We start from the raw sequence: 14,315 nt of genomic DNA on the forward strand, positions 1-14,315 counted from the left end.
ACTCTAATCAATGCTATAATAGAATGTAATTATAATGATCTTTCACATTAACCATTGTATCTTTGGTCCCTGGGTATTGCTTCATAAGTGCTCTCCTCTTTTACCAAGTCTTTCTGACAGAAATATATTGGTAATCTATTACTAAAGAAAATTCTATAGAAACTAAATTGATTAACATCAAGTAAGGTCATAAGAAAGACATATAAAACCAAGTATTCATGCATTTAGTGTGAATTCTTATAGGTAGGTAAACAATTTTGCATATTATTATCCATTAGGATAAAGAAATGACTTTTATTCACTGAATACATTCAGTGAAATTTAAATAGCTAATGCAGACCTGATATATATGAGGCACTTGAGGATAGGCAGTATCAGTATAACGAAACATTATTAAAGTCTGTAGTACTCAACATCCTAGAGTACAATTGTAAAGTTAGGGGGAAAGAGAAATGTGAGTTAGAATTAGAGAATTGTTGGGAAATGTTAAAGGAAACAATAAACAAAGGATTCACCATTTTTATAAAATGTATGCGAGACAACTGGCTGGCTCAGTCAGTAAGGGCATGCGACCCTTAAACTGAGGATCGTGAGTTCAAACCCCACCTTAAGGCATGCGGCCTACTTAAAAAATAAGTAAATGTATGCTGCATTGTAAGTTACTTATTTTTCTATGTTTTAATTTTACTAATGCAAAATGGCAATGGAAATATTAACTATCTGATAGTTGTGTTTGTATGATAACTGAGATGATATATGTGAAGTGCTTAGAACAGAACCTCACAATCTTTTCCATGAGGGCACATAGTGGGAGCATATTATTATTTCCAGGGTTTATAAATTTTGCCAAATGAGGCAACTTTAAAATCAAACTTTTCAGAATTAAAACAATTTAACCATTCAAAAAGTGGAGGAATGATGTAGCTGGGAATTTTTTTTCTAGACAGAGTTCAATGTACACCTGAAATAGAGGATTCATGTGTTCAGGAAATGTTCATAGGCAAAGGGTGCTATTACTGCAAAACCTGTAGTATTTTGCGGGGCTTGGGGGGGACGTATATATAGCATAGCAACAAAGTAACTGGGTTACTAGCTCTAAAAGCTGGACTACTTGCCTGTTCTTGCAATCCATTTAAATAGAATCATGTATTATGTAGCATTTGGCAACTGGTATATTGACTCAACCTACTGACTGTTAAGATTCCTGCATATTATAGTGTAAAATCTAAGTATTTTATTTATTCTGGCTGCACAGTATTCCATTATATGAATGAATATGCCAAAATTTATCTATCACTAACAGAAATTTGGATTGTTTGTCATGTTTGGCATTTAATGAAAGAAGCTGCTATAAATATTTTGTGCAAATCTCTTTGGTGACAAATGCTTTCAATTATTTTGGGACTTTATGCCTAGGAACATATATTCAGGGATAAAGTGTAGGCATATGAACAGGTTTTCAAATAGTTATGCCAATTTATACTGCCACCAAGCAATATGTGAGAGTTCAAGAATTATTTTTGTAAATTATTTTAGATTTAGCCATTGTCATGGGTTTGTGGTTATAGAAGACTTGGAATTCTGTCTCTCAGATAACCTTCAAAAGAGAACCTAACACAAAGAATGTAGTTGGCTGATAGTCACCAGCAGTTATTCATATTATCTGCCTTGGATTTTGAGCTGAGACCCTGTGCTTTTCTGGCACTGTCAAGCCAGTGACTGAGTACAGCATTGCTAGAAGGCCTTGCAACTTCTCAAAAGTGCAGAATTTCTCTGTGGGCAACATTTGTACTGACTCTCCTCTTTAGGCTGGCTAAAACATTCTCAGGCCGCCTCTGAAGGCTGAGGTTCTTCCTTCCCAGTACTCCATGTTCCTCCCTCTTCCTTCACAAGCCTGTACTGCAACCTTAAGTATTTTACTTGCTTCCTCTACCCTTGATCTTTTACAGGTGCTATCCCCCGTGCATCTCATCTATATCAACCCTCTTCCTGACATCTGTGTACCAGAGGAACCAATCAGTACAGTAGTGATATTTCATACTGGCCATAATGTTCATTTCCCTAATTTAAAAAAAATGATCACCTTATCATTTATATCTAATGACTATGTAAATACCTTCTTTTGTATTATGTCAATTCAAACCTTTGCAGACATTTCTACTGGGATACTTTTCTTCTCTTATTGAGAATTTTTGTGCTATATTCGAAGATGAGCAATTTTTCCAATGCAGTACTGTAAATATATTTTACCATTTTGTGAATTACTGACTGAAAATTTTGATGTTTTCTGATGATCAGAATTTTATAATTTTATTTTTTTTTAAGATTTTATTTATTTATTCATGAGAGACACACAGAGAAAGAGAGAGGCAGAGAGAGAAGCAGGCTCCATGCAGGGAGCCTGACGTCGGACTCGATCCCAGGTCTCCAGGATCATGCCCCAGACCGAAGGTGGTGCTAAACCGCTGAGCCACCAGGGCTGCCCAAGAATTTTATAATTTTAATAACATTCTTTTCATATATTTTCTTATGGACAGCAGGTGTTTTCTCTTTATGATTTTTGGTCCTTTTTCTTTTTCTTTTTTTTTTTTTTTTTAAAGATTTTTTTTAAGATTTTATTTATTTATTCATGAGAGACACACAGAGAGAGGCAGAGACACAGGCAGAGGGAGAAGCGGGCTCCATGCAGGGAGCCCGATGTGGGACCCGATCCCAGGACTCCGGGATCCCGCCCTGGGCCGAAAGCAGATGCTCAGCCGCTGAGCCACCCAGGTGTCCCAGGTCCTTTTTCTTTTAACTATTTTTCCCTCTTTAGTAATACAGTATTTTAGTATTCCAATTCCTTTATATTTCCATGTAAATTATCCACATAACAAAATAAGGAGGATAAAAACATATGATCATTGTATTCACGGCAAAAGACTATTTGGGAAAATATCCAACATCCATTTATGATAAACACTTTCAGTGATTGTAAGTAGAAGAGATCTCATTTATACACAGATAGGATATCTATACAGACCTTCAATGAATATATTATTTAAATGTTAAATTAAGTCTCTGTCATAAGTTTAGAATCAAATCAAAGATGTGTACTATGAGACTTCCTAGTAAACATTGAACTGAGAATCCTAGGAAGTACCATAATAAAAGGAAAAAGAAGAGTATGGTATTTGGAGAAAAAGAAGTAAAGCTATCATGATTTGTAAATTTCATAATCTTATATACATATAAAATTTTATATTATATATATAATAGAAACCATGAACCCATGAAGAGATGAATAAAATTAATAAATGAACCAGGTATATTGCTACATACAAGGTAAATATATAAAAACATAAAAATTAATATTAATTTTATATGTTAGCAATAGACCATCAAAATTTGAATCTAAAAGTAATACTAATTTGGTGTAATACATACAAATGTAAAGTAATAAACTGCCAAGAAATTTTTTTAAACGTGACACAGGGACGTCTGGGTGGCTCAGCGGATGAGCACTTGCCCCTGGCTCAGGGCGTGATCTGCGGTCTTGGGATGGAGTCCCACATCAGGCTCCCTGCCTGAAGCCTGCTTCTCCTTCTGCCTACGTCTCTGCTTTTCTCTCTGTGTGTCTTTCATGAATAAATAAATAATATTTTTTAAAATGTGACATGTATGTCCACATTTAAAAATTCCAAACATTGTTAAGGTGGTGCTTTATAAAATGTAAAGATTTTTTGAGAGCATGAAAGAATACATTAACATTTGTGTAGATAGAAGGCAGCACTGTTTTTTTTCACAGCTCCAAATGGGAGAAAGCCACCAGGTAGGATCACACAGGGAGCTGTAAGGACCTGGGAACAGGTCACAGTGAGCTGGAACTGTAGGGGACAGTTTACATATATGGCAGGTGAGGTGGGTGAGCTAGGTTTTGCAGGTTCCCTGTCAGTTGACTAATTTGCATGTTCCAGAGCAGAGGACTGTCCCTAGTTGTCTGATACTTGGCCCCACAGGTTACTGGGGAGGGTGTATGACAGACTTGTGAGATCTTGATAAGGGAAATGGTGTGAACTTAATCAGTTGCTTAAGAAGAGAAAGTAACTAGATTGTACAAGGCTTCAAAACTGAGTTGAAACAACATTTCAAAACAAAATAAAGTGAAAAACCTTATATTATCTGTGGTAAATTATGATGATTAATTTTTAAAAATTAATCCAATCTTACATTTCTGAAATAACATGTATTTCTTCTCCAGATTTTTTTATTTAAAAATATTTGCCTATTATTTTATTTTCTTGTAATTGATGTTTTGATATGAGGGTATCAATATGAGGGTTATACAGGTTTAATAAAATTGCCAGGGAAATGCTCCTTCTCCTATTCTTTGAAGTGTTTTATGTAATATGAGTATTGTATTTTTTCTTAAATGCTTAAATGAGTTCCCTTATGAAGCCATTTGGGCCTGGAATTTCCTTTGTGGGAAAGTATTCTCTGAAATTTATTAGTCAAATTATTGTCTTCTCTATTTGTATTGATTTTAGTCCATTTTATGATTTTAATTATTTGTGTTATTTACAAAGCCAGTTCTTCTATAGTTTTCTCGTGTTCTACTCAGTCTACTGAAAGATGGAAATTTTGTTCACCTTAGGATGTTCTTCGTGAGTAGATTTTCCAATCTTGTTTTGACCCTGCCTGTCCATCTGTTTAAAAAAAAAAAGGTTTCAATATATCTAAGTGCTTCTTTTTCACCCATTTCTGACTGATGTTTAATGACAGATGACATGCATCTTGATGTCTTTTGAAGAAACAGAACAAAGGTTTACTTTATGAATATTTAACTTCTTTCACATTTATATGTTTACGTAACAAGTTGGGCTTCATTCTTTATACAATTCATTTTAAAATGTCATTGGCAAGAGTTAATATTTAAATGATACTTAAAAATGTAAAGTATTGATATCTTATTAAAAATCATAACTCTTGCTATCTACCTAATAACATTAGTTATTACTATTTAATACATGTGAAAATTGGATGAAAGTTTTAATAATGGTTCAAGATACATATCTAGTAAGTGGACACTAGCAAATGACACAGCAAGCATTGAAACAAAGTCTGAATCAAAAACTCGTATGTGGGCTCCTGCGTGGCTCAGTGGTTGAGTGGCTGCCTTCAGCTCAGGTCATGATCCCCAGTCCTGGGATTCAGTCCCCCATCGGACTCCTCATGGGGAGCCTGCTTCTTGCTCTGCCTATGTCTCTGCCTATGTCTCTGCCTCTCTCTCTCCGTCTCTCATGAGTAAAAATAAAAATCTTTAAAAAAAAATCTTGTGTTTATCCATGAAATAACATTAAGTCACATGAATTATAATGTAATCTTTAGTTGATTTTACATTTTTGAATTTTCTAAACTGATAGATAGGCTTTTAATAAAGTTCTACAGCATTGGGCATTGTGCTTGATGCTTTTTCAAGCATAAATCATCATCCATGATAAGCCAGTGCTTTGTAAAGTGTAGAAGAAAATTATGATTATGTATATGTGCCTGGTTTATCAAAGAAGTATAAGAGACTGAAAGAGATGTTAATATTGGCAAAAAATAAAATAAAATCTAATACCGACTCAAAAGTTTCTTTGAAATCCATCTTTTTCTGTCTACCTGGAGATGATTAGATGAGGCTCTAATACAAATTGGCATTACGAGGCCACCATAATTTTATTTTAAACTAGTCACAGAAACATCTAGTTCTCACACCCTGTCAATTTTGTTTGACTCAGGGTTAGTCAACAAATTGAATAAAGAGGACTCAATTTCATTGTTTTGGATATTTTCACCATATAATTCACTAAAGGTCTAATTCCATTTTTCTAGCTACTTACGTACATGTCAATGTGGCTGTCTTAATTTACTCTAAACTCATAACAGCCAAATCTGAGGGACATTTTGACTTTGCTAAAACTACTCCTCATAGGCATTCCTAGCTCTTGACATTTTACTTGCCAAATCTCTCCTTAAATGCCACTTCTAATCTTATATTCTTTAAACAGCTAAAGATAAAAATTTCAAAATTGAAAATTAGTCAGATAGATTAATGGTAATCTACACTCTGTAAAAGGCACTGCTGAAATTTTAATAACACAAAGAGATCAAACATTCCCTCTAAAATCTCATTCTAAAAACATATTAAACCTTTACTCTATTTTAGAACATGTTTTAATAAAAATTAACCTAGCTTACATATTTTACATTGCAATAATTTTTGATAGTCCCTAGAAAAATCGGGATAAGATTTTAATTCTAATATATTTTTCCATTCATTAGCATCTGTTTACATAGAGTCTGAACTTCTCTAATTTGGTATTTTGTATAATGTTGTTTTAAATAATATTCCACTTTTCAGCAATTACCTTCTATATATTTATTGAAATTTTAGTTGAGGATGTTAGAAAATATTTTAGCTCTCATTAATAGTTCATACTCCCGTGGCACTTCAATATTTACATGTGAATATAAGATAGTGGAATGGCATTATGTTTTTTTCTGGGTTTTTTTTTTTTTTTTTTTTTTTTAAGATTTATTTATCTATTTTAGAGATAAAGAGTGCACACGAGTGAGGGAAGGGGTATAGTGAGAAAATGTCCAAGCAATCTCTCCAAGCCCTGAGATAGGAATTCAACACAGGCTCAGTCTCACAACCCATGATATTATGACCAGAGCCAAAACCAAGAGTCGGCTGCTTAACCAATTGAACCACCGAGGTGCCTCTATAACTTGATTTTAAGTGAAAATTTTCTCAAATATGTATTTTCTCTAAAGCATCGAAATATTTTAAGTTCTGGCTCTATGTCCCATTTTCTCTCCAATTGTTCTCACACTGTTCAGTTGCTCCAGTTGAGCCACATCTCCATACAGTTTAGTCTTTTTCTGTTATACAAACCCAGCAGAATATCTGTCCACATCATTCTATAAATACTAATTTCAATCAAAACTTAAGTAAAAAGTCTCCATAGTTCCAAACTAAAAACAGTTTGAAGACATTTGCAGCTTCTAAATCTTTCTTATTATGTGGAGGCAGATTCTAATTTAGAAGGCAGTACCTCTATTTCAGCTGATATATGTTGCTGCCTTTAGAAGTGCAATTAAGCTGTGTTAGTAGAGAGGTCACATCAGAAATCATAGAAATTAAACATTTATAACATTGGATCAAAAATGATTTGTGCATCACACTGATAATCCTCCATTTATACAATTACCCAGTCCTTAGATTGCCTGGGTCTTGAAACATAAAAACCATTAATAGAGCAAAAATAAGTATGAAATGAGCATTAGATGCAGTTTCTAATGAAAAATGTATTAGTCCATGCTAATGCAAGCAAATAGAAGTTAAAAAGATCAGGGTAAGCACGATCGGCTGCAAGAGCATAATCATTCATGATGCTCCTAGCAGTAGAAAAATCAATGTTTCCCAAGGCTTGGGAATTTTAGCAAAGTGTGTGAAGTTCAAGAAGTATAGTCCATACTTTACACCAGAGCACCACTTTCTGTTCTAGATATTGCATTTTAATGGAAATATTGATGAGATTATACTTCTATCAAATAAATAACTCCATTTTCTTTCAAGTACTGACTATGTGGCATACTAGAGATAGGGTAGTAAACCAAGAAGAAAACATAGTTCTTCTCTTATGAACCCAGAGTCTAGTTAAAGGAGGCAGACGAAAATGAATAAATCACAACACAAGATTAAAAACTATGAGTAGATTAAAAAAAAAAAAACTATGAGTAGATATGTATACAGAATCTTATAGCAAATAACAGAATGTCAAACCTGAATACATGAAGAAAAGGAAGTATTGGAAAAGGGATCATATAGGGGTAAAGTGGCAACATTTTCTTTCAAGGCTGAGGCAGCATCTGCCTCCCTGTTCATTCCTCTGTAGGATCTCCCTGGAGGTGAAATAGGCTGGATAAGAAGACCAAAGTTTGATTTTACAATGCAAGGTTGCAGGCTCTCTCTGACCCTTGGGACCACATATACCTTACTCTGAAATTAACCTTCTAATAATGTATACAGGAGACAATCACTAGGTGCATCTATTCGTTTCTCAAGGAGAAAGAAGACTTTAATTTTTCTTTCTTCCATTTTACTGTTTAAATTTGTGTAAAATTCTATACAGACTTGTAGTCACTTTCATATTAATTTAACATGCATATGCACATCTGATAATGTTTATTTTAATGTTAAATTGTTTTCCAACTTCCTTCTATACTGATATTAAGGGAGCTTTGTTGGCACGATTGTTTTATTTTGTCAGCACTGGATAGTTGCATATCATGGATTTGGCAGAGCATATTTCTGCACTGGAAAGAAGATTACTAAATTCCCTTTTAGTTGTATATTTTATTTTATAGATTCAGTTGCTTTCATTAAGGATTAAATTATAAACAGGATATACTAGGGTAATACATTAACTTAGTTACTGAAAATGAGAGGATTCTACATATTATGTTTTTAATTGATGCATTATTTTAATCAAAACCATCTACACAGAGCTCTCAGTTACTTCCAACATGAATTTATTATTATTATATACAATCTTCATCAACATGAAATTATACTTTCACTTCAGGGAACTCTTGATAAGGGAGATATGAATTGCAGATGACTTCGTTGTTCTAAAAAACCCATGTGTACAAAAATTAAAGCTTTTTGTTTTTTTTCAGGATTTATCTTTTATTTATTTGAAAGAGAGCGAGGGGGGTAAGGAGAGAGGGGCAGAGGGAGGAAAGTCTGAAGCAGACTCTGCTGAGCACAGAGCACAACCCAGGGCTTAATCTCAGGACCCTTGGAGATCACCACCTGAGCCAAAACCAAGAGTCTGATGTTTAACCAACTGTGCCACCCAGGTGCTCCTTTAAGCTTTCCATTTTTAAAGATAGCATCAAGTGACTGTTTATTCCCCAAGACTTTTAGAGATAATCAAGTCAAAATCTTTGCTTTATTTGCCTACTAATAACCAACTGTTTTATCGTGATTGTTACCCAAACTTAATCAAGTCTCTGTGTTCAGAGACCAAATTTGAAAAAGTTTTGTCTCAAAACTTCAACATTATTATGACTTTACTCTCCTCCCCCCTGCTTTGGGGTTTACTAGGACTCTGTCAAAGTAGCAATAAGAACAGGATTGTTTCACTGACATGTTGTTTGAGTGGTATATATGCCTAAAGGCATGTATAAACTGCATTGATACATATAAATAAAAGAATAATCATATAATACAAAATCAAGATTTTAGTCCAATTAAATAAAAGTCCTGAAAACCCAAATTTATTGCCAAATTATGATTTATGTTGGCATAGTAAGCCACATAAAATAAACTGTATTCGATACTGGTAAAAATGGGGAAAAGTGAAATATGAAATTTTAAATCTGTATATCTGTATCTCTTTATCTATATATTTACATCTATATCCATATTAATATATTTAAATAATCCAAGCAGCAAACAAAGGGAAATGCATCTCATTACCTCTTTTCCCAAGTTGATTTGGCAAGCAAGGAAAGGCAAAGATGAATTTCTTAACTTTTAATCTTCCCCATTCTCCCCTCACATAGGCCTCAGAAAAAGTTCTGTGAAAATGACAAGAAAGAAAAAAAAATGAATCAGAGAGAATCCTTTATTTTTTTTACTCCTAATTTGAAGTGAAGTAGATGGTTAGGTTAGGCAGAAATTGGGGAGATAGATACACAAATCCCAATTATCCTAATGACAGAAGCTACTCATAGTTTTTATTTTTCCACAAGGCATGAAAAGCTATTCAGTGGTGTGTGTGTGTGTGTGTCTCATTGGGAAGATAACTGGAGAGTGAAACAAAATTATCATCACCCAGAGTTAATCATCTCCTTCAGTAAACTGGAATTTAGCAAAACGGAAGTTAAATGAGAAAATATATAAACCAAAATACGCCAGAGGAATATGAAGGCTGGGGGGGAAAATACTCCAGGGACTCCATTGAAGTTCTCTCTCCAGCTGGACATGAGCAGTGCATGGCCCCTGCACATTATTATGCCTTCTTTCTCCTTTCAAGATCTGTAAATGGAATGAAAATGGCTGAGAGGAGTTAGTGAAGAGTGGTGGCAGAGAGACAAGAAGAGAAGAATATTGCAGGACAAATGGCCACTATTAAAGTATATCTTTAGGAGATCCTAAGTTGGAGGAAAACACAAAGCTAAGTCATGTGTTCTATATAAATGCAAGAATTATTTTCCTGTGTGTCCAGGATGGAGTAGAGAACTGTTTACAGGCCTTCACTATCTAGAAGGAAAATTATTCACTAAATAGCCAGGGCAATAAGCTTGAAGTTTCAGAATGAACAAGACACTGTTGGACCTGAAATAAATTCCAAATGAATAAAAATTGTCTTCTTTGTCACCCGTAACTTGGAACTGTCTAGGAGAAAATATTTTGAAGGTACCTATTGTAGGTGGAGAAGACAGGTTGCAACAATAAGTGAGAAAACTCCAATAATGTTGAATTGGAATCATGTGTTTTGTGAGTCTGAGAATTATTTTGGACCCTTCACACTTATGTTAGGACAATTTAAAGAAGTATCACTTGAAGTACGCTCTTTCACTGATTGCCGTCTCATTGATGTTGAATTTACAGAAAATTTTGAAGAAGCTCATTAACCACAAAATATGGGAGTAATTTCTTTCCAAAAACAGCTAAGTTTTAAAAATAAATTGTCTCCAGTTTAATGTAACAATTAAAAAAAAAACTTAATAAATAAATAAATAAATAAATAAATAAATAAATAAATAAATAAACAAACCTCTTCTAATTAAGTATAAGCTTATTGTGATTCACCTTCTTTAGGAAGATTTTTACAGAAAATAACTTCTAATGGGGCACTGGGTGGCTCAGTTGGTGGCTCTTGGTTTCGGCTCAGGGCATGATCTGAGTCATGGGGTCAAATCCTTAGTTGGGCTTCAGGCTCTGGGTGGAGTGCTTGTTCCTCTTCCTCTCTATCTGCCCTTTTCCCTGCTCACATGTGTGAGCACTCTCACAGAACTCTCTCTCTTTTCCCCCCTTTTTCTCTCTGGAATAAATAAATAAAACCTTTTAAAAAAAGAAAGAAAAGAACTACTAAAAACAGTAGTTCTTAAGTTCTTATCAAACTGAAATCATAACTCCAAACAAATACCACTAATACTTTCCAGTCATGAATGGACTGTCCACATATCTAAAACATTCTTAGCATCTCAAAGACATAAAAACATCTTAAAATTTTTTCTGAGATCTGCTTCTCCACTATAGAGCATTCATTCAAAGTATTATACAACTTCTCCAAAGCTGCAATTTCTTTAAAACACTTAGTGTTATCTTAACATAATTTTATAAATTAATATAAATTATATACTCATGCTCGTGAATAGACACACAAAAAAATAGAGCAAACAGATGTTTGAGTTAAAGTACATCTGTTGGCAAGTAAAGAAATTTTATGTATGCTAAATTTCATCTGCCCCTTATTTTTCCCTTGATGGTAAATATTACAACTAAAAATGGTATTTTACCAATTAAAATGATCACCAAGAAGTGAATTTTCTACTTCTATACCCTAAATGTTGCATTTATTCCATATTTTTATCTTATAAAAGACATGTGACAAAAATCATCTTGTGTATCAAAAGTGGGATTTACCTGTAAAGTCATACTTGTAATGATTAATTGTAGCTGTATACTATTAGTAATTATTAGAAGAATTGTGTTGGGATACATTATGTCATCAACTGACTATGTTTATTGTTATTAGCAAGAAAGATACTAATTAGAATCACTTTCTAATTACATATCTGCATATTTTATATTGATATAAATAGCTGCATTATTTTCTTGACACCCCCAAGAATAAAAAAGAGTCATGATTTATTGCCAGTGTGGCAACCTATAAAAAATCAGTAAAGTAAAGTTGAAGGAGCAAACCCTAAACAATAGTGCAGACATTTTAAAAAGGTGCTGCAACCTAAAGGATTAAGTGGGTGATATTTATGCAACTGACATTTCATACATTTGCATATTGTTGGCTTCTGTAATATCTAAAGAACATGTTTAAGTTGACTGAATAATTTATTAAAATAGACTAATGGACATTTTTAATTATAGTAAATAGGGAAAAATAATTCTAACTATAGGAAATAGGCAAAAATATCTATTGAGAATGCAAAAGATAATGATACTCTGTACAAGGAAAGAAAAGGGAAATATCTTTAATAAAAATGCTAATCTTCATAGGCTATATCTTTATTTTAGTTTTAATTATATATGTCAGTATATGATGCAGAATTCCAGCTCTCTCAACTTTTGCCATACTTATCCCCAGAAACTTTTTATTCATTCAACCACTGGATGAAGTTAAAGGTACTATATTTGGAGTAAGAAAATCTAATTTCAAAGATTGGAATAGAAACTTATTTTTGCATAAATCATCTGGCCTCCACAATTTTGTATAAAACTAGATTCATTTTTTGGCTTAGGAATTTAGGTAGTATACAAGCATAGGTATCGTATTATACTACACAAACTCAGTGTACTAAAAAATTGCTTTTCTGTCCTGAGAGCTACTCATTTTTTCTCAGTGTATTTATTTAAAAAAATCAAATTTAGAAGGTACCAGCTTATTTAATTTTTAATTAAGTGCTCTTGAAACCTATATTTCTTTTGTAAGAGGCATATTACACATCTCAAAAAATATTTTAAACTAAAATGAAATTATATGTTATATATATATTAGCAAAATATAGGTAGTATGTTCAATATACTTTAAGAATTAAGCATTCATTGAAAATAATAGTGTGTCATAAAAACATGTGACAACTGTGCATATAATCCCAACAGTGTAATTTTTAAAAAATAAGAATCTATCTCTAGTGCTTACTTCTACCTAGTATTAGTTGGCGGTTTCTTGTATATAACAAATAGGAGGGTTTTTGAAGACGTCCTTACTACTTAACTTTTTATTCCTTCTATAAGAAAATGAGTTCTTTTTCTAGATGAAATCTTATAAATCATGTATCTTGAAATTAAGAAGTCTCTTTCCCATGCTATCATCAACTCTATAATTTCTAATAAGAACATTCCCCTATCAAAGCTTTTATTCATAACATAAAGTACTATATATTTGATATCTGTCTCAAATATTTTTTCTTGGATTTTTTTTTAATTCTGAAAGAAAGGGCAGTACAAAGAATCTATTCACAATTTCACTGTTATTTTTATGTAGGTATATTTATATGTCTTTTTGCACGCTTAGTCAGGCATAAGTGCTGATATCTGGATCTTTGGGAAACACTTCTGTGTCAAGTTGAACATACAAATATTTATTAAGATCAATACCTGTGGAAGGGACTTGAGCAAACAGGATGGGGCAGAGAGAAAATGAGCACAGTGCAGGTGCAACAGCTTCTGCTAACTTCACTTAAACTTGTGGAGGTAAAAGGGCCCCTCAGTCATTGGATAGGGGAAATCCTTAAAAAGATGTGATGTGACATCAGGCATGGTGGCATCTGCAGTGAAGGCAATTTCTGAGGTGCTGATAGCTATAAAATGTCTGCTGACAGTACTCTCAGCAATTAGGATAAGTCTTTCTTTGAATGGGGACCAAGGTGACACATTTGCACTACACAGAGTGTTGCAAAGCACATAGCAGAAAAGTTGACATTGGCATCAGGTTGCTTCTGCTGTATTATTGATAGGTATAGATGTGTGTGAATGTATGTGGTGAGTGTGTGCCAAAATTTTTCTACAAAAGTAATCTTCATTAAATCATTTTAGATATAATCATCTTGGGAAGATGAGAAATAAGTTTTAGTAATTGATATTTATGACTTTCTGCTTATTAAACATTAACATTTAAAGATTGTTTTTTACTTAAATTTTTAAAATCTGTTTATTTGAGAAAGAGAGCATGAGTCGAGGGGGAAGGGGCAGAAGGAGAGGGAAAAGCAAACTCCCTCCTGAGAAGGGGGCCCATGGCCAGGCTTGATCCTAGGACCCTGAGATCATGACCTGAGCTGAAGGCAGACCCTTAACCAACTGAGCCACCCCTACTTAAATCTTTTTTATATGTATTTTCCAACTATTTTCTTTCTGAGTTTGTATAAAATTAGGATTGATTCTTCCCTATATATTTAAAAGAACACAACATTAAAACAGTGTGGTGGTATTGTCTTTGAAAAAGCATTTCAAATTATTGATTCAATTTTTAAAAGTTTATAGCAACATTTTAGTTTCTCATTTTTTACTTCTACTTGATTCTTTATATTTTCTT

The 14,315-nt window shown here is 33.3% G+C and overlaps 1 long non-coding RNA gene across 2 annotated transcripts in view; it reads right to left on the reverse strand.

The window, feature by feature from the left end:
* LOC140608397 (uncharacterized) overlaps positions 1 to 14,315 on the reverse strand; it is a 140,546-nt gene that overhangs the window by 75,070 nt on the left and 51,161 nt on the right. For both annotated transcript variants that reach the window (XR_012010415.1, XR_012010414.1), the window contains one exon: positions 9,515 to 9,615. This is a non-coding gene — a long non-coding RNA (uncharacterized lncRNA). The remainder of the gene's footprint in view (positions 1 to 9,514; positions 9,616 to 14,315) is intronic.

This window comes from Canis lupus, chromosome 17 (genome assembly GCF_048164855.1).
Source record: "Canis lupus baileyi chromosome 17, mCanLup2.hap1, whole genome shotgun sequence".
Lineage (NCBI taxonomy): Eukaryota > Metazoa > Chordata > Mammalia > Carnivora > Canidae > Canis > Canis lupus.